The 21,820-nt window shown below is 36.6% G+C and overlaps 1 protein-coding gene across 8 annotated transcripts in view; it reads left to right on the plus strand.

The window, feature by feature from the left end:
* Positions 1-21,820, plus strand: part of CRPPA (CDP-L-ribitol pyrophosphorylase A) — a 329,262-nt gene that overhangs the window by 271,248 nt on the left and 36,194 nt on the right. The window lies entirely within an intron of this gene.

Below are 21,820 nucleotides of genomic sequence, written 5' to 3' on the forward strand. Positions count from 1 at the left end.
ATAGGGGTTTTGGAGTACTCAAATACAATTGCAGTGATAAAGCAGCCATAGACAAATCATAAATGAATGGACAGCTGTGTCCCAATGGCACTTGAATTATAAAAACAGGAGACAGCCTGGATTTGGTCAGAGGGCAATAGTTTCTTGACCTCTGGTCCAAGATGCCAATCAACATGGAAAGAAGAAGACATGGGAAATGAGATCTTAGACAAGTGGGGAATGTTTACTCTAGGCAAGGTTCTTAGTATCAGGTCCATTAGTCAGTTTTAGGCATTCACAAGCAGATGTTGTGCATTGGTTCCTTTTTCATGTGAAATGTTCCATGCTTTTCCTTAGTGCTTGGGGCATACTGGGTGCTCAAAAAACAGTTTGATAAACAATAAATGAATGAATAGTTCTTAGTATTTCATGACCCGTTAAAAGGTATTTTATTGGTAAGAAATGGCAGAAATTTATAAATAACATTCTGGACTACTGGAAAAGATATACAGGAGATGCTGGGGAATTTTTGATACCCATTGAAACTGCTGTCTGCAAAAAATTCAAACCTGATGAAAGTCTCCTGTGAATCAGAAAGGGCGTTCTATACAAGACTGAGATAAAAAGGATTATATAATGCCATAGTTTGCAAACTGCTCTGCAGAAGTATTTTACAGATCACGTCTGGGGCTTCTGTTGATTCAACTTTATATGTTATGTCCTTATGTGTCTGTGTAATAATTTGTATGACTAAATCATGTGCGGCCATACTTCTTAAAAATCAGTAGTATAGGACTGGGCGCAGTGGGTCACGCCTGTAATCTTAGCACTCTGGGAGGCCAAGGCCAGTGGATTGCCTGAGCTTAGGATTTTGAGACCAGCCTGGGCAACATGGTGAAACCCCATCTCTACTAAAATACAAAAAAAAAAAAAAAATTAGCCTGGCATTGCCTGGCATGGTGATGCATGCCTGTAGTCCCAGCTACTCAGGAGCCTGAGGCACAAGAATCACTTGAACCCGGGAGGTGGACATTGTAGTGAACTGAGATCACACCACTGCAGTCCAGCCTGGGCAACAGAGTGAGACTCTGTCTCTAAATGAATAATTAACTAAAAATTAAAAACCAGTAGTATTTATAATAACATAAATATGGTACTTACATTTTCATTTTTCCTCTATCTTGTATATTATTCCTTTGAGTATATTTAATCAAAAAGAATAGTTTTACTTGACTTTTTTTTAACAGAAATCTTAATGGTGTCAAGATACTAGTAATCTTAAATTTAATTATGTCTATGGGAAGTATGGCTAACCAGACAGAGTATGTCAAACAAGATACTTTTCTGCATCTTGTAGCAGATTATCTGCTCTGGAAAAGTGATGGAATTCTAGGTGGTTAATCTTTAAATACCAAAAATAGAAATAAAGTATCTATGTTGGGAATATTTAAATTGTGTTAATTCTTAAATCATGTGGCAGAGTTGAGCCTGGGTAATGCAAGAGACACATTTCTTTTCTTTTCTTCCTTTATTGATCGATTTTTCCTGGGTTTACTATATACCAGGCAAAAGGGATCCGAAGGCAAGTATAATCAAGTTGAAAGAAAAAGATAGAAGCTTCTGGTTTCTAGATAGCATTTCTATTTTATTAGGTTGGTGCAAAAGTAATCGCAGTTTTTAACATTAAAATTAATCACAAAAACCGCAGTAACTTTTGCACCAAACTAATATTTTAGTGTTAATAATATTTAGATATGAAAAACTCATTATATAAGGTTTTAAATTTACCTTTACCCCAAGTAATATCAAATGAATCAGTCATAAAATGTGTATGAGAAGTAACTTCATAAAATGTTATATTTGATGAGGACTTTCTTGGACTTTTCATTTAAACCTTAGACAAATTCTGGCATGAACAGGAAGGTTCAGGGATGTACAGGTCAAGTTTTGTTGCCTCTGCTTTGCAAAGGAAAAAAGAAAATTAAGAAGCTTAATGATTTACCCAAAGTCACAGTGTTCTTAAGTCTCAGATCTTTTACTAGACTACTGTTTCCACCTCCTTGGATTCCTCCAAATACTCCACGCTGCCTCATCCTCAATTATTAGTTTTAATGGCTCTCTCATTTGAAGTGAGCTCATAAAGGGGGTAAATTGGCCAGGCGTGGTAGCTCACACCTGTAATCCCAGCACTTTGGGAGGCTGAGGTGGGTGGATCACTTGAGGTCAGGAGTTTGAGACCAACCTGACCAACATGGTGAAAACCCATATCTACTAAAAATACAAAAATTAGCTGGGTATGGTCGCGAGCACCTGTAATCCCAGCTACTCAGGAGGCCAAGGCAGGAGAATTGCTTGAACCTGGGAGGCAGATGTTGCAGTGAGCCGAGATCGTGCCATTGCACTCTTGCCTGGGCGACAGGAGCAAAACTCGATCTCAAAACAAACAAACAGACAAAAAAAAAATGTGTGTGGGGGGTAAATGGGCCCTTTACAGTGTTTAATAGCTATTTTAACTCATTCTTACTCTCTACCATTGGTCAAAGTATAAGATAACTTTAAAGAAAATTACACTATTCTTTAATTTTGTAAGATGTAGACATTTTTATGTAATGAGAAAAGTATATCAAAGCCATCAAATTACATTTTTTCCCTGTTTTTATGCTTTGGAGCTTGTGTAGGATTGCAGTTACAACAAGCTCACTTCTAATTGATGGTAGATAAAACATGAAGCATAGGTTAATATAGGTAAATGTAGACTTACAGTATAATTTGGATACCCTCTCATGTTCACTTAAAAGCTTTTAAATTATTCTAAAATATTCTTGGTATACAGTTTTTGAAGGTATTTCAAATTTTCTACATTTCACAGGCCATACTAAAAGATAATTTTAGCTTTTCCCCTTTACTTTGAGATGTAGTACCTTTGCCAGTGCTATCCTTGCACAGACAAATTCTCTTCTTGAGGCATTGTAGATAATTCAGCTGTAAATCAATTGTTCTACCTGAAATTTTATTATTGTAGGTGGTAAGTAAACAGCATACATTCTTTAGAAATGATTATCTTGTTTTCACATAAGTATCTTTAGCTATAAAGGCTTCAGATGGAGAAATAAGTCAAATATATATACATATAAATTGTTGACATAGTTTATGATCTTTTAACTTTGCTGACTTTCACAGCATGCTGGTTTTATTGTTGTCTTAATATTTATGTTATCTATTTCTTGTCACTTCAAAAAAGAATAAAGCTTATGCTGTAAAATATTTTCCTATAGGACATTTTCTTAGGTTTTAATGAAGCATTACTAGTTTAATGAACACTCAGTGCTCATATTTCGTATAAAATTATAATTACAAGCATTTATTGTACAATTCATCATGGTTTGTGTACTGCATACACTGTGGTAATAAAAAAGCAAAGGTTATAGTTATCTTTAAGGCTGGTGCAGAATTGTTTATTAAGTTTATTCCCAAGATAGTTTTCTGTAGGAAATGCTTAGAAAAAAACAAAACCATCAAAATATTGGATATTCTAATAAAACTAAAATATAGGATCAGTCTAATTGAAAGAAAAGTTAAATGTCTTGTTGGGATCAGATAATTGAAAATCAGTTTAAATATTATATAGTATTCTTAATCATATGCTAATAAAAGGAGATTTTGTGTAGCTGTCTCTAAAATTCAACCCTCCTTTGAATGTTTAATTTTGAATGCTGTCTTTGTTGCTATTATCATTTTTAAAAAAGTTAATACATGAGCCCATTTTTTAGAGAATAATTTTCAAAATACAGCAATATATCAAATAAAGATAAAATATTTTCCTTCATCCATTTATTCTGCTTCTTTCCTGAGGTGTCTTAGTCTGTTTGGGCTGTTGTAAGCTATACACTAGGTAGCTTATAAACAACAGAAATTTATTTCTTGTAGTTTTGGAAGCTGGGAAGTTCAAGGTTAAGCACTGGCATGTTCAGTGTTTGGTGAGGACCTGATTCCTGGTTCATAGACGGTGGCTCCTGCCTGTTTCCTCACATGGAAGATGAGCGAGGCAGCTTTCTGGAGCTTCTTTAAGCAGCATACTAATCCCATTCATGAAGTCTCTACCCTCATAACCTAATCACCTTCCAAAGGTCCTGCCTCTGGGGCCTTAGGATTTCAACAAATGAATTTTGGGCAACACAAAGATTGAGCTCATAGCTCATGGTTAACCACATCAAAAAGGTTGAAATATTAGATTGGAAGAGTTGAGCATCTCAGTTCTACTTTCTGAAATATGACCTTGATTTTGTTGTTTTTAATATAGTTTCTAAAAAATTATCTTAATGGGTTTAAACTTGGCCCACATTATAGAGCTCAAAGCTATCAGATATAGGGAATACTTTTAGATATCATAATCTAGACATAAATTTTAAAAGATACATATCTTATTTTTAAGAGATCTATGTGTACAGAATGTTTGTGTATGCATGTATATGTGTATAAACTTCCTACTACTCTCACCTCACCCCAGTAAACAGTGGGCACCTTCTTTCTCTCAGGAAATCATCTTAGTGAAGATCTTATATCCACATATTTAACATAATGGGGACAGCTGGAAATAAAGATGTTTGTGCCCAACAGTAACTATGAGTTCCTTAAGGATGTGTGATATTTAGCAATTGTTGGCAATAATTTGTATTGTAACTCTGTTTCAGGATCTATGTATTTGAAGTCAGTCTAGTTTGTAATTGGGTCCTTCTTGAACTTCAAAATGGATACAACATTGTCACAAAAAGAATAGTGTCTGAATTCAGATGGAACTGATTGTAATACTCAGGACCATTATTTTTTAAACTTGGATGAGATACTTAATCTTTGTGAAGTTTATTTTCCTCATCCACGAAACTGAAACAATGTTCTTATCTCATGGTTATTAAGTATATTAAATGAGTTAATTTACAAACTTGATAAAAAGCATGCAAGAAATCTTAGTTTAGATAGATCTACATTTAAATACCTTGAATGGATTTTTATACTTTTAAAATATCAATTTCTGATTTGTAGTAAAAGATGTAATACTTGATTTTATATTTATGTGGTCAAAGTGAATTATGAACTTCATTTTGCATTTCATCTACTCTTCCAAATTAGTTGGTTTCAAGTATTACCCAATTGTATTTTTAGCTAAGAAGGGAAAATTGAAAAGCTGTTAAGAAGTAGTCCCAATAATGTGAGAATTTGGGAGACAGAATAGAAGCCAATTGTAAAGAAAGCAACACGCCTCTCTACTTTTGTTCCTGGGAGGAAGATGTGAATCTTCCATCTGCCAAGGACATGGAAGGAAAATGGTACATAAATACATAATAAAGGGCACTGTAAGAATTTTCATGCTCCAGAGATAAACAGATAATCACTACCATATACAAGTTTAAAACAGTTATGGAAATAGTTTTTCATGGGAGATTAACAACTGAAGCCCCAAATGTTTGTGGTTGCTCATATGGAAATTGCTTTGTTAGATGAATATACTGACTGGGCAAGAAGTAGTCAATAATTTGTGTGAGCTGTTATTATCAAAGTACAAAATTCTACATAAGGTGGCTCTGATTTTAGATAAAGTTGCATACCTTGGTAGAATTATTTCTTTTTGGCTTTTGAATCATTTATGAGCAGAATTTTTCTTTTTTAAGGGAAAAGAATAACCTTCCCTCTGGCCTTTTTATCAGAATGTAATGTTTCTGTATGCTTCTTTAAGTGTTCATAACAAGTTTGGGGATTCCAAAAGGGATTGAAGAATTATTTCTGGTGGTCTTTGGGTCTAATTGCTGCCAGCTGAGGAAGCAAAATTCCAAATAAGTTGAAGAAACTTTCACAAACACTTAACATAATTATAAGGCATAAAGGCTCCATATACAGTTTATATAATAAAATCTTACCTAACCACAAAACATCCAAGGACCAGTCAAGCAGAGGTCTTCACAAAGGTATATGTTAACATTTTGCTTGACACTATACTTGCTTAGATTTATTAAAACCTTCTGGCTATACATTTTAGATTAATCCTGTTTTAAAAACCTTTGCAGTTTTTCTGTTTTGTTGTGAGCAATTCAAAGAGCATGTAACAATTGATGTAAACATGATCTTCAAAAGTTAGAATATCATTCATCCTTCCCCATTGCTTCCTCCAGGAATACTGGAATAATATGGCTTTGAGATATTGGCCAAGGGTTCCTAGTGTTAGTTATTTATGAATTTAATATAGTGTGTTCCACTTAAAGGAAACATGATACAAAAATCCAGACAACAAAACAGGTATATGAGTAAGGGATCATAATATAAAATTTTTGTGTATTTTTCAGAAAAAATTTACATAGTATTCACTTAAGTCTTTTCACGCTACCTTTGCTTTATGATTAGATTTAGTTGTGTGCACTTTTTAGGAGCATTTCTAATATTTTGACAATTAATAAATTCGTACATGATCTGGCTGTGATTCAATTGTAATTTACAAAAGCAAGTCTTAGAAATATCAGGGTTGCCCATATTTTTAGGTCATTTCTGTTACCATTTAATCTTATTTTTGTTTTTACTTATCTGTTGAAACTTCAGCAAGTGTTGTTGATCATTGATTATTGATTATTATACCCTTGAACAACATTGGGTTGGGGCATTGAACCTCATGCGGTCAAATGTGTGTAAAACTTTTGACTCTCCGAAAACTTGACTACTAACCTACTGTTGACCGGATGCCTTACTGGTAACATAATTGATTAATACATATTTTGTATGCCAGCAGTCCCCAACCTTTTTGTCACCAGGTACCAGTTTCATGGAAGACAATTTTTCCATGGACAGGGGTCGGTGGGAGGATGGTTTCAGGATGATTCAAGTGTATTACATTTATCATTAGGTTCTAACAGGCTATGGACTGGTAGTGGTCTGTGGCCTGGGGGTTGCAGACCCCTGCTGTATGCTGTATGTATTATATACTGTATTCTTACGATAAAGTAAGCTAGGGAAAAGATGTTAAGAAAATCATAAGGTCCGTGCGTGGCATCTCACGCCTGTAATCCCAGCACTTTAGGAGGCCCAGGTGAGCAGATCACGAGGTCAGGAGATTGAGACCATCCTGACTAACATGGTGAAACCCCGTCTCTACTAAAAATACAAAAAATTAGCCGGGCGTGGTGGCGGGCGCCTGTAGTCCCAGCTACTCGGGAGGCTGAGGCAGGAGAATGGCGTGAACCCGGGAAGCGGAGCTTACAGTGAGCTGAGATCGCGCCACTGCACTCCAGCCTGGGCGACAGAGCGAGACTCCGTCTCAGAAAAAAAAAAGAGAAAAAAAGAAAATCATAAGGAGGATGTTAAGAAGATGTTAAGAAAATCATAAGGACATTTACAATACTGTGTTTGTTGATACGGTAAGTTTACCTCATCTCTTTCTTTACAAGATGAATCCTCTGAAATGGAAGGCATCCTCAGCTGCAGACCTAAATCTGTGGTACATATCAAGCATTTCAGCTTTTTTGTTTGGTAATGCCATGACTTTTCTTAACTTTTTGAGAGCACTTCCAGCATCATCAGTGGTACTTTGTATGGCTCCCATGGTGTTATGCAAGGTTTACAGTATTACACTAAACATGATGAAAAATACCTAAGAACCATGGGAGATCACTTTTTACTATCATAACACATTTTACTAGAGAGATGAACTGCTCATATGGAGATGATTAGCATCACACAGCATTTTAAGCAGATACTTGCAACACTCGAGCCCACTGAAATAGCGACAGGAGGTGGCTATGAAATTATTACAGTAGTATAGTATGTATTACACTTAATTTTATGCAGTTGTAGCTTAATACTATAAATGTGTTTACATTTCTCTTGACTGCAAGTGGTGCTGTGTATTGTCTGTAAGTGGTTGTGTGCATTGAGTTTTGATAAATTTTAACTTTTTTTTTTTTGAGACAGACGCTCACTCCATCACTCAGTCTGGAGTGCAGTGGTGTGATTTTAGCTCACTGCAACTTCCACCTCCTGGGTTCAAGCAATTCTCATGCATCAGTCTCCCAAGTAGCTGGGACTACAGTAATGCACCACCATACCCAATTAACTTTTTTGATTTTTAGTAGAGATGGGATTTCACCATGTTGTCCAGGCTAGTCTTGAACTCCTGACTTCAAGTGCTTTGACCTCCCAGGCTCAAGTGATCCCCCCACCTCAGTATCCCAAGTAGCTGGAGATACTGACACAGACCACTATGCCTGACTAATTTTTGTATTTTTTGTAGAGACATGGTCTCACTATGTTTCCCAGACTAGTCTCAAACTCCTGAGCTCCGTCAGTCCTCCCACCTCAGCATCTCAGAGTGCTGGAACTTCAGGCATGAACCACCATGCCCAGCCAAATATTAACTTTTTACAATAGATTTGGGCATATTTTATAGTAAATGATAAAACAGACTAGCATCTACATATATTTTGTGCATTCATGACATACCTAACTTTTTATTTTTTTGATATTTCTGAGCTATAGTGTTTGCCAATTTTTACAAATTGTTGCAAATCTCCAAAAAAATTTTCAGTAAATTTCCTTTTTAAAAATTTGCATATAAGTAAACTCATGCAGTTCAAGCTTATGTGGTTCAAGAGTCAATGGTATTATAAAACCTACTATAGAATTTAGTTTCATATGAAGAAATCATTTACTCAATCTCTTTTTCCACTTTCTACCTCATTCTCACCTCATTAAAACATATACTTCTCTAATTTTACTTTTTTGAGTACTATTTTCCCTTTACAAAGTCCTAGTCATTCTTAATCCTTTCTATTCTCTTTCAATGAGAGAATTCTATATGTGCTTTCTTCATTATATGTCTAAGACTCTTTTGTTTAGATCCTGTCTTCATCACTGTAGTCAAGGTCTCCAGAGGCAAATTGTTCTCTAGCTGGGAACCTGTGAAACAAACACGTTATATGTTTCCAAAATACAATAATGTTACAGGCATACGATGGACATTGCCACTCTGAAAGAGGATAATAGAAAAGAAGAAAGGAGTAACCAGTCCTAGGTAAGTTCAAAACCTAAGGCAAATGCCATTAGTTCATAAGGCTCAAGATGACTCTTTGGTTCCATACTCTTTTCTCTAGGCCCATGGAGCTGGCAGTCTTACCCCTATAGCTTTGCCAGGCAGGAGGTGGTTCCCCAAGGCTTTTGGTATTCCCGCCCACTGCAGCTCTGCTAGGCATTGCCCTAATGGAAGCTGTTTGCAGTACCCCTTCCCCTATAGTTGTTCACTGCCTAGGCTTTGCCCTACTGGCTTCGGTCCTATACTGTGACTCTCCATGGGTGGGATCCCAAGCCTGAAGCTCTGCCTGATGACCTTTGAAATTTAAGTGGTGGCGGAGAGTTCTGTAGATGTCTATTAGGTCCGCTTGGTGCAGAGCTGAGTTCAATTCCTGGGTATCCTTGTTGACTTTCTGTCTCGTTGATCTGTCTAATGTTGATAGTGGGGTGTTAAAGTCTCCCATTATTAATGTGTGGGAGTCTAAGTCTCTTTGTAGGTCACTCAGGACTTGCTTTATGAATCTGGGTGCTCCTGTATTGGGTGCATATATATTTAGGACAGTTAGCTCTTCTTGTTGAATTAATCCCTTTACCATTATGTAATGGCCTTCTTTGTCTCTTTTGATCTTTGTTGGTTTAAAGTCTGTTTTATCAGAGACTAGGATTGCAACCCCTGCCTTTTTTTGTTTTCCATTTGCTTGGTAGATCTTCCTCCATCCTTTTATTTTGAGCCTATGTGTGTCTCTGCACGTGAGATGGGTTTCCTGAATACAGCACACTGATGGGTCTTGAGTCTTTATCCAGTTTGCCAGTCTGTGTCTTTTAATTGGAGCATTTAGTCCATTTACATTTAAAGTTAATATTGTTATGTGTGAATTTGATCCTGTCATTATGATGTTAGCTGGATATTTTGCTCGTTAGTTGATGCAGTCTTTTCCTAGTCTCGATGTTCTTTACATTTCGGTATGATTTTGCAGTGGCTGGTACCGGTTGTGCCTTTCCATGTTTAGCGCTTCCTTCGGGAGCTCTTTTAGGGCAGGCCTGGTGGTGACAAAATCTCTCAGCATTTGCTTGTCTGTAAAGTATTTTATTTCTCCTTCACTTATGAATCTTAGTTTGGCTGGATATGAAATTCTGGGTTGAAAATTCTTTTCTTTAAGAATGTTGAATATTGGCCCCCACTCTCTTCTGGCTTGTAGGGTTTCTGCCGAGAGATCCGCTATTAGTCTGATGGGCTTCCCTTTGATGGTAACCCGACCTTTCTCTCTGGCTGCCCTTAACATTTTTTCCTTCATTTCAACTTTGGTGAATCTGACAATTATGTGTCTTGGAGTTGCTCTTCTCGAGGAGTATCTTTGTGGCGTTCTCTGTATTTCCTGAATCTGAATGTTGGCCTGCCTTGCTAGATTGGGGAAGTTCTCCTGGATAATATCCTGCAGAGTGTTTTCCAACTTGTTTCCATTCTCCCCGTCACTTTCAGGTACACCAATCAGACGTAGATTTGGTCTTTTCACATAGTCCCACATTTCTTGGAGGCTTTGCTCGTTTCTTTTTATTCTTTTTTCTCTAAACTTCCCTTCTCGCTTCATTTCATTCATTTCATCTTCCAGGGCTGATACCCTTTCTTCCATTTGATCGCATCGGCTCCTGAGGCTTCTGCATTCTTCACGTAGTTCTCGAGCCTTGGTTTTCAGCTCCATCAGCTCCTTTAAGCACTTCTCTGTATTGGTTATTCTAGTTATACATTCTTCTAAATTTTTTTCAAAGTTTTCAACTTCTTTGCCTTTGGTTTAAATATCCTCCCGTAGCTCAGAGTAATTTGATCGTCTGAAGCCTTCTTCTCTCAGCTCGTCAAAGTTATTCTCCGTCCAGCTTTGTTCCGTTGCTGGTGAGGAACTGCGTTCCTTTGGAGGAGGAGAGGTACTCTGGTTTTTAGAGTTTCCAGTTTTTCTGCTCTGTTTTTTCCCCCAAACTGAACAACCTGCTCCTGAATGACTACTGGGTACATAACGAAATGAAGGCAGAAATAAAGATGTTCTTTGAAACCAACGAGAACCAAGACACAACATATCAGAATCTCTGGGATGCATTCAAAGCAGTGTGTAGAGGGAAATTTATAGCACTAAATGCCCACAAGAGAAAGCAGGAAAGATCCAAAATTGACACCCTAACATCACAATTAAAAGAACTAGAAAAGCAAGAGCAAACACATTCAAAAGCTAGCAGAAGGCAAGAAATAACTAAAATCAGAGCAGAACTGAAGGAAATAGAGACACAAAAAACCCTTCAAAAAATAAATGAATCCAGGAGCTGGTTTTTTGAAAGGATCAACAAAATTGATAGACCGCTAGCAAGATTAATAAAGAAAAAAAGAGAGAAGAATCAAATAGATGCAATAAAAAATGATAAAGGGGATATCACCACCGATCCCACAGAAATACAAACTACCATCAGAGAATATTACAAACACCTCTATGCAAATAAACTAGAAAATCTAGAAGAAATGGATAAATTCCTCAACACATACACCCTCCCAAGATTAAACCAGGAAGAAGTTGAATCTCTGAATAGACCAATAACAGGAGCTGAAATTGTGGCAATAATCAATAGCTTACCAACCAAAAAAAGTCCAGGTCCAGATGGATTCACAGCCGAATTCTACCAGAGGTACAAGGAGGAGCTGGTACCATTCCTTCTGAAACTATTCCAATCAATAGAAAAAGAGGGAATCCTCCCTAACTCATTTTATGAGGCCAGCATCATCCTGATACCAAAGCCTGGCAGAGACACAACAAAAAAAGAGAATTTTAGACCAATATCCTTGATGAACATTGATGCAAAAATCCTCAATAAAATACTGGCAAACAGAATCCAGCAGCACATCAAAAAGCTTATCCACCATGATCAAGTGGGCTTCATCCCTGGGATGCAAGGCTGGTTCAATATACGCAAATCAATAAATGTAATCCAGCATATAAACAGAACGAAAGACAAAAACCACATGATTATCTCAATAGATGCAGAAAAGGCCTTTGACAAAATTCAACAACCCTTCATGCTAAAAACTCTCAATAAATTAGGAATTGATGGGACGTATCTCAAAATAATAAGAGCTATTTATGACAAACCCACAGCCAATATCATACTGAATGGGCAAAAACTGGAAGCATTCCCTTTGAAAACTGGCACAAGACAGGGATGCCCTCTCTCACCACTTCTATTCAACATAGTGTTGGAAGTTCTGGCCAGGGCAATTAGGCAGGAGAAGGAAATCAAGGGTATTCAATTAGGAAAAGAGGAAGTCAAATTGTCCCTGTTTGCAGATGACATGATAGTATATCTAGAAAACCCCATTGTCTCAGCCCAAAATCTCCTTAAGCTGATAAGCAACTTCAGCAAAGTCTCAGGATACAAAATCAATGTGCAAAAATCACAAGCATTCTTATACATCAATAAGAGACAAACAGAGAGCCAAATCATGAGTGAACTCCCATTCACAATTGCTTCAAAGAGAATAAAATACCTAGGAATCCAACTTACAAGGGATGTGAAAGACCTCTTCAAGGAGAACTACAAACCACTGCTCAAGGAAATAAAAGAGGATACAAACAAATGGAAGAACATTCCATGCTCATGGGTAGGAAGAATCAATATCATGAAAATGGCCATCCTTCCCAAGGTAATTTACAGATTCAATGCCATCCCCATCAAGCTACCAATGACTTTCTTCACAGAACTGGAAAAAACTACTTTAAAGTTCATATGGAACCAAAAAAGAGCCCACATCGCCAAGTCAATCCTAAGCCAAAAGAACAAAGCTGGAGGCATCACACTACCTGACTTCAAACTATACTACAAGGCTACAGTAAGCAAAACAGCATGGTACTGGTACCAAAACAGAGATATAGATCAATGGAACAGAACAGAGCCATCAGAAATAATGCCACATATCTACAAGTATCTGATCTTTGACAAACCTGACAAAAACAAGAAATGGGGAAAGGATTCCCTATTTAATAAATGGTGCTGGGAAAACTGGCTAGCCATATGTAGAAAGCTGAAACTGGATCCCTTCCTTACACCTTATACAAAAATCAATTCAAGATGGATTAAAGACTTAAATGTTAGACCTAAAACCATGAAAACCCTAGAAGAAAACCCAGGCATTACCATTCAGGACATAGGCATGGGCAAGGACTTCATGTCTAAAACACCAAAAGCAATGGCAACAAAAGCCAAAATTGACAAATGGGATCTAATTAAACTAAAGAGCTTCTGCACAGCAAAAGAAACTACCATCAGAGTGAACAGGCAACCTACAAAATGGGAGAAAATTTTCGCAACCTACTCATCTGACAAAGGGCTAATATCCAGAATCTACAATGAACTCCAACAAATTTACAAGAAAAAAACAAACAACCCCATCAAAAAGTGGGCGAAGGACATGAACAGACACTTCTCAAAAGAAGACATTTATGCAGCCAAAAAACACATGAGAAAATGCTCACCATCACTGGCCATCAGAGAAATGCAAATCAAAACCACAATGAGATACCATCTCACACCAGTTAGAATGGCAATCATTAAAAAGTCCGGAAACAACAGGTGCTGGAGAGGATGTGGAGAAATAGGAACACTTTTACACTGTTGGTGGGACTGTAAACTAGTTCAACCCTTGTGGAAGTCAGTGTGGCGATTCCTCAGGGATCTAGAACTAGAAATTCCATTAGACCCAGCCATCCCATTACTGGGTATATACCCAAAGGACTATAAATCATGCTGCTATAAAGACACATGCACACGTATGTTTATTGCGGCATTATTCACAATAGCAAAGACTTGGAACCAACCCAAATGTCCAACAATGATAGACTGGATTAAGAAAATGTGGCACATATACACCATGGAATACTATGCAGCCATAAAAAATGATGAGTTCATGTCCTTTGTAGGGACATGGATGAAATTGGAAATCATCATTCTCAGTAAACTATCGCAAGAACAAAAAACCAAACACTGCATATTCTCACTCATAGGTGGGAATTGAACAATGAGAACACATGGACACAGGAAGGGGAACATCACACTCTGGGGACTGTTGTGGGGTGGGGGGAGGGGGGAGGGATAGCATTGGGAGATATACCTAATGCTAGATGACGAGTTGGTGGGTGCAGCGCACCAGCATGGCACATGTATACATATGTAACTTACCTGCACATTGCGCACATGTACCATAAAACCTAAAGTAGAATAATAATAATAATAATAATAATAAAAGAAAAAAAAAAAAAAAAGAAATTTAAGTGGTGGCTGGGTGCAGTGGCTTGCTCACACCTGCACTTTGGGAGGCGAAGGTGGGCAGATCACTTGAGCCTGGGAGCTCGAGAACAGCCTGGGCAACATGGTGAGACTCCATCTTTACAAAAACTACAAAAATTAGCTGGGCAAGGTAGTGCGGCCTGTAGTTCCAGTTACCTGGGGGGCTGAGGCAGGAGGATCACTTGAACCCAGGAGGTCGAGGCGGCAGTGAGCCAAGATTGTGCCACTGCACTCCAACCTAGGGAATAAAGTGAGACCCTGTCTCAAAAAAGAAAAATCTAGGTGGAGAAAGCCTTGACACCTGGGCACTCTGCACATGGCTGTCAAAATGTGCTAACTTTGTACTCCAAAGTGGGCTTCCACCAGAGCCCAGGTCACATTTCAGCCCACCGGAGCTATACCTGAGGCAGCCACTTTATAACAAGAATCACCTTTCCTCCAGTTTCCAATAACATGTTTCTAATTTCTATCTCAGACTTCATTAGAATTACTTTTCCCTTCCTTATTATTATCAACATTGTATTCAGGAACACTTATTCTGTAAGAAAATTAAAGTTTTCTCTATAGCTTTCCTCTTTTCCTTCTAAAATTGCCTCTAATGGTCTGTTCATGGCAATGTATGTTTTTTCTTGTATGCACCTCAAAACTCAGTCTCTACCCATTATCCAGTTTCAAAGTCTTCCACTTTTTTTGGTTTTGTTACAGCAGCCCCCACTTTGTGGTGCCAGTTTTCTTTTAGTCTGTTTAGGCTGCTATAACAATACAATAGACTTGGTGGTTTTAGAAACAACATAAATTTGTTTTTTCACAGTTGTAGAAACTGGTAAGTTCAAGGTCAAGGTACTGGTAGATCCTGTGTCTGGTGAGGGCTTGCCTCCTGGTTCACACATGGTCATCTTCTCACTGTGTCCTCACATGGTGGAAGGGCGTGGGAACTTGCTGGGGTCACTTGTATAAGGGCACTAATCCCAGTAATGATGGCTCTGTCCTTATGACCTAATCACCCCTCAAAGGCCTTACCTCCAAAAACCGTCTCATTGAGCGTGAAGCTTCAACACAGGAATTTTGGGGGACACAAATATTCAGTCTACAGAAGGAAACTTCATCATCTTTAAAGCCCAAACTTCTAGGAATACTTTCCACGTGATATTCATCTGGGCCTAATTTTAAAAATAGAATACAGACACTAATTACTCATTACTTGCCATAAATAAATGTACTACTTAGTATACAAAAGGAAAAGAGAACATTCCAGGGAGCCTTCCAAATCCTGCAATTGGCAGAAGGAGGGGTGGGGTCAGTGTTACAGAGTTGACTCTTGCCCTTTGGAAATCCAGTCCTCAATTTAGGAATGGATAGTATAGAACAGAGGAATAAAATTTTTCCTTTTATTGTTTAATTCTGTTTTAAGAATTAAATAAAACTCAAGACACAGTCTGCTGGGTTATTCTCTTTTTCTTCACTATAGAAACTCAATTTTTATTTGGAATAGCGTTTCCCAGCCAGCCTTGTAGCTTGGCGTGGCTTCTGTGATATAACTAAAGATTTTCTGGAGACTTTATTTAGAGATACCCTTTGTTCTCACTTTTGCTTACTTCTTCCTGCCTGGAAAATATCCAGTATTGTACGATTAAAGAAACAAATTATGAAGTCTTGCTTTAAAAAGCAGAATGTCATCTATTCCCATTAACAAAAAATTATAAAATGTGTACTCTTTTTAACATCATAGTGTTATTGTTTACACATAACTCCTATCAAGAGTTTGGTCAGGACAATGGATTTTCTTGAGGGGTGTGATAGGCATGCTATGGATGGAATCTGAGATGATCCAAGGTAGAATGGGAACAAGTTTTTTAAAAATTCAATAGTTATTTATTTGTGTGCTTCCTCATTCTTGTGAAGCTAGGGCACCAACCAGGAAAGAATGGGTCCTGTGAGTTGGAATGGTTATGTGTCAGAAGGGTTGGAACCCATAAATAGAAATGTCTTTTCTGGTCATTATATTTGGATACCAATGAGGAAAGGAAAAGTGGGAGGAAGGGAGATAAATTGTAAACATTATAGGAAAAGACAAAAAAGTTGCATCCTGAAACAGTTGCAGAAACTCAGCAACAAATAGTTTCAGAAACCGAGGTTCTATTCCTTATACTTTTACTTATTTAAAATCTGTACAAATCTTGCTTAGCTCCCCTCTCCTTGACAATAAAATATGTACTGAGCAGCTCCTCAGGTTTCGGTAACATGGCACATATTCAGGATGGAATTCTGAGCAAAAACAGATGATGTAACATGATATGTGGTATTGTGGCATAAAACTTCAGGCAAGAAGAGAATCACTAACACATAAAATTGGGACAAAGACATGCTAAAAAGGAGAGAGACAATGAGAGCCTAAGATGGATGGATTTGACCAACGCAGGAGATCAAAGACTTTCTTGAGAAGGAGGAATGGAATGAATACCAAATTTTCCATCCAAACACAAAAAATTGGGACACAGATGTGCTAAAAAGGAGAGATATAATGAGGATTTATTTGACCTAGGCAGGAGATCAAAGACTTTGTTGAGGCAGAGGAATAGAATGAATAGCAACTTTTGCATCCAAGCAGAGATCTGAAGGTAGAAGAAAGCATTCAAGAGAGGAGGCAACATACATGAGGATCTTGTGACAGAGGACATGTTAAATTCAAAGGACTGAAAATGAGCTAATTAGGTTAGATGAGACAAAGGGAAAGCAAGATGTATGATGTGGCAAGAGAAATCAATGTCATTTTCCCCTGAAAATAGTGGGTGTGGTAATACTAATTAAAATTGGATGGATTACTGAAATTTTGAATCTTTTGCTCATATGCTTTTACTCTTAGGATTTAGCTACAATACTTGAAGCAATATATACCAACATTTCTTGTTGGGAACAGAACTATAAGACTGAAATAATTTATAATGCATTTATTCATGAAGTAAAAATAGTTTTCTGTTATTGGGATCATTTGCTTCTGTTATTATACTCTTCTTTCTTCTCTTCTACTCATCTTACACCTTAGTCCTAGTAACTTTGCTTTCTGTTTCCATAATTATCATAATCTGTTATAATTGCAACATATTTGGCTTTTTCTAACTTTGTCCATTACAGAATTCTACTGAAGTGGTTTGTTATTAGGGACAAATTTTTCCATCTGGCCAACAACTTGGAAATGGTATGGATGATTCTTTTACTGTCACCCGCCTGCTTTCTACCTCATATCACTAATAACTCCCATGTTTTATATTCTGGACAAAGTTCAGCTTTCTTGTCAAGTTATTTCTTTGGCTTTGTTACTTATCTTCTGGTTTATCTTTCTTCTATTAGAAACCCTATGTTCTCTGAATGTTCTTCTTACCTGAAAGTCACAGATTATCTCTAACCCAGATTAGCAGGTTTTTCATTTAAAAACTCTTCAGATTTCCCTAACTACAGGCATCCTTTCTTCGAAAAAAGAAGAAAAAATAAGACTTTTGATCACTGGTATTATTTGGGGAGGTTGAGATGAATTTTTTTAAATTATAAAATTACATCTTTATTTTTTTCTCAAGTAATACTTTTTAAATTTTAATTTTCAAGTTTTATTTTAAGGTTGAGGGTACATGTGCAGGTTTGCTATACAGGTAAATGTGTGCCATGGTGGTTTGCTGTACAGATTATCCCATCACCTAAGTATTAAGCCCAGCATACATTCAGTTGTTCCTGGTGTTCTCCCTCCTCCACCCGCCAGCAGGGCCCGGTGTGTGTTGTTCACTTTTATACTGTTGGTAGGAGTAAAAATTAGCTCAACCATCGTGGAAGACAGTGTGGTTACCTCTCAAAGACCCACATAATACTTGAGAACAGTAAAATTTATTCCATTGTAGCTGTAGTCAAAGAATATGGCAGCCTCAAAAATTGCATGAACTCATTACTTCCTTAGTGTAAATCGGGACCAAAATTAACATAATATTTGACTGTTTAATCAGTCAACAAAAATTCAGTGTAAGAATACTAATAACATTAGCTATTAAAATGCTGAATAAGATTTACCATTAGAGCAGCTTTTTGTGACTTATTATTTTTGTATCTCCAAAACTATAGTCAGGTTACTTGTCTTGAGATGCAATTACTAATTTTTATTGATGATTTATGTGTTTTAATTTGGCAATATCTGTGCTTTACCTGACACCTTTCCATACTTCATTATGACTATTTTATGGGTTTTTGTTTGTTTTGGCTATTGTGATTATGATTTTTTATATTTTATAACTAGTTATTTGCAGTGTTTTCAAAGCCACCAAATTTTGTGAATGGAAATTTTTAGGACATTAAATTTTATAATAGGTTATTCTCTTTACATAGGAAAGCTCACATTGTTTTGTGAGTTGATCTTTTTCTTACCCAACTACTTATTATACTCTATTAGTACTTATTTTATACCTTTTTATGTTTGAAAAGGAGGTTACATTTAATTCTTATTTTCTAATATTTAACCTTCTCATTTATTTTTCTTTTCTTGTTACATTAGCCTACAACTGAAGTACAAGGATACATTTAATAGTGACACCTGTCATCATTATTCTTTCTCTAACTTTAAGGGAAACTCTTGATAAAACAGTGATTCTCATCCCTCTTTTCCTTTATTTAGTTTTTGTTTGTTTTCATAGGGATGGTTGTTGAATAATGCGAAATGCTTTTTGGCATCTAATTAAAAGTTTATATTATTTGGTTTTTAATTTCATAATGTGTTAAATCACATTGATTGATTTTTATATGTGAATGAAACTTGAAATCCTAGTATACATACTTCTTTCTGACGATGTAGTGCTGTGAGAGAACATTGTCTGCATATTATTACAACTTTTACTTAACGCAGTATTCACTGTTCACATTATTTTCATTGTATAAATGGCATTTACTTCTGAGTCTTGTAGAGTACTATTTTTTCTTTGTACAAATTTGGGAATCAATCATTAGTTCAAATTTCTTTGCCTTTTGTTGCTCATTTTTCTATGACAAAACTCTAATGTTCCTTTCATTCATAAGCACATCATGTAAGTTATCAGTCATTTTTGGAACTCTTGTATCTGTCATCTGTATTTCTGTCTTCCTTTTTCTCTGTATTCTGGAAGAACTCCTGGAGTCAGTTGTCCAGCTCACTAATTTTATCTTCACCTGTACTCAGTCTTCTATTTAATTTTTCAGTGATTATATTTTTAGTTTTCAGTATCTCCAAATGCAATTCTAGATATTTTAGACATGGAAGATTTTTAATTCTCATTTGGATATGGACCTTATATTAGGAACATTTTTTATTTTTTTCAAATACCAACACTTTCTTTGAATATTTGTTAAATTCACTGACTTCCTTTCATGGTATTGGCCTTTTATACACATTTGATTGTTGTTAATCTTTGAAATTAGCCAAAGTATATCTCAGTGGTTCTGGGGTGAGAGAACAAACAACATGTGAGACATTTGGGCCTTGCATCCTGATAGTTTGTTTCCCTTATATGGGAATCCTTTTTCCTTCTGGGATTTCCCAGAAACCTAAGACACTGTTATTTCTCTGGACGAAGTGCCCACATGATTTTATTAGACAGTAGATAAACATACTTATTGCCAGTTCTTTAATGCAGGTAGGGAATGGGGGAAGAGCCTATTGACTGCTAAGAATATAGCTTTATGGGTACTTACTTCGAAGACTGGCACAGGATCTTTTTCTGCTTCTTGATTCCTGCCCCCCTCCCCAAAGCTTAAATAAACCCAGTATTGGCTTTTATAGAGCCCTACCTTGTGCATGTTTTTGTCTGTGTTTTTTGTTTCCAGTCTAATTTTGTTTTTTTCTATTTCTCCGAAATTCTACAATTCCTAGTTACATCATAGAATTCACCATTCTTTTCTAGTATTATTATGTATATATTTGTGTGTGTGTGTGTGTAGGCAAGCTTCTGTTGTGCATCTAACACCGCTACCACCAATACATATTTGTAGGGATTTAAAATGACAAAGGCATGTGTCCTGAGGTTACCATCTTGATCGAGCTTCTTGAAAATTTTTTGAAATAAATTCTTACAACAATAAAATACTGGCCTTTTGATAAATTTTGAACTCATCACCCATTAGACAACCTGTTTCATACAATTAAAAAATAATTGATTTCTTTTTCAAAGATATACTTAGGATTTGTGACACTTGCTTATTTACGAGGGGGGTCCATTACTATGATTTTTCTTATGATCTAGTCAATTGAGAGTATACCATGTCTTGGCTATTAGCTTTCTTACATTATCTTCAAATTTATGGTGATTACTCTCTAGTTGACTCATTGAATTTATTTTTAATCAGCTTCTAAACTATTCTATTGGGTTGCACTAAAGAAACAAGCTGTTTTTAGATAAATTGTACATTATATAAATGGCCCCATAGTAAATGACAGAGACTATGCTTGGTGCTGTTTATAATTGGGGGCAGGGGAGAAATTGAGACGTTATTATATTTAAAGGAATAAAAACTCTGCTTTGTGTTTATTTGCAGTTGTTGTTGTTGTTGTTGTTGTTGTTTTGAGACAGTCTCCATCTGTCACCCAGGCTGGAGTGCAGTGGTATGATCTTGGCTCACTGCAGCCTCTGCTTCCCGGGTTCCAGCAATTCTTCTGCCTCAGCCTCCCAGGTAGCTGGGATTACAGGCATGCGCCGCCACACCTGGCTGATTTTTGTATTTTTAGTAGAGATGGGGGTTCACTATGTTGGCCAGGCTGGTCTCAAACTCCTGATGTCAGGTGATCCGCCCACCTCGGCCTCCCAAAGTGTTGGGATTACAGGCGTGAGCCACTGCACCTGGCCTATTCACAGTTTTAAAGTAGCGTGATTTGGTTTCAAAAAAGGTATTCTTTCTTTTTTGTCTTCCTCTTTCCACCCTTCAATGAAAATAGGAGATTATATATTTTTTATTTTAAAATTATTTTAATTGACATTTAATTGTATATATTTATGGGTACAAGGTGACATTTTGATACATGTATACAATGTGTTATAATTAAATCAAGGTAATTAGCATATCCAGCACTTCAAACATTTATCATTTTTTTTGTGTGTTGGAATATTCAAAATTCTCTCTTACAGCTATTTGAAAATATACAATAGATTATTGTTAGTTATAGTTAACCTGTAGTGCTGTAGAACACTAGAACTCATTCCCTCTGTCTAGCTGTAATTTTGTATCTACTAACCAACCTTTCTAGATCCCAGCCACTAGTAACTACTATTCTACTCTTTATTTCTATGAAATCAACATATTTAGCTTCCACATATGAGTGGGAACATGTAGCATTTATCTCTTTATGCCTGACTTATTCCACTTAATATTCCCCAGGATCAACCATGTTATCACAAGTGACAGAATTTCATTCTTTTTTATGACTAAATAGTATCCCATTGCATATATATATCTACTACAAATTAATTTGAAAGTC

The sequence above is a fragment of the Pongo abelii genome, chromosome 6 (assembly GCF_028885655.2).
Source record: "Pongo abelii isolate AG06213 chromosome 6, NHGRI_mPonAbe1-v2.0_pri, whole genome shotgun sequence".
Classification (NCBI taxonomy): domain Eukaryota; kingdom Metazoa; phylum Chordata; class Mammalia; order Primates; family Hominidae; genus Pongo; species Pongo abelii.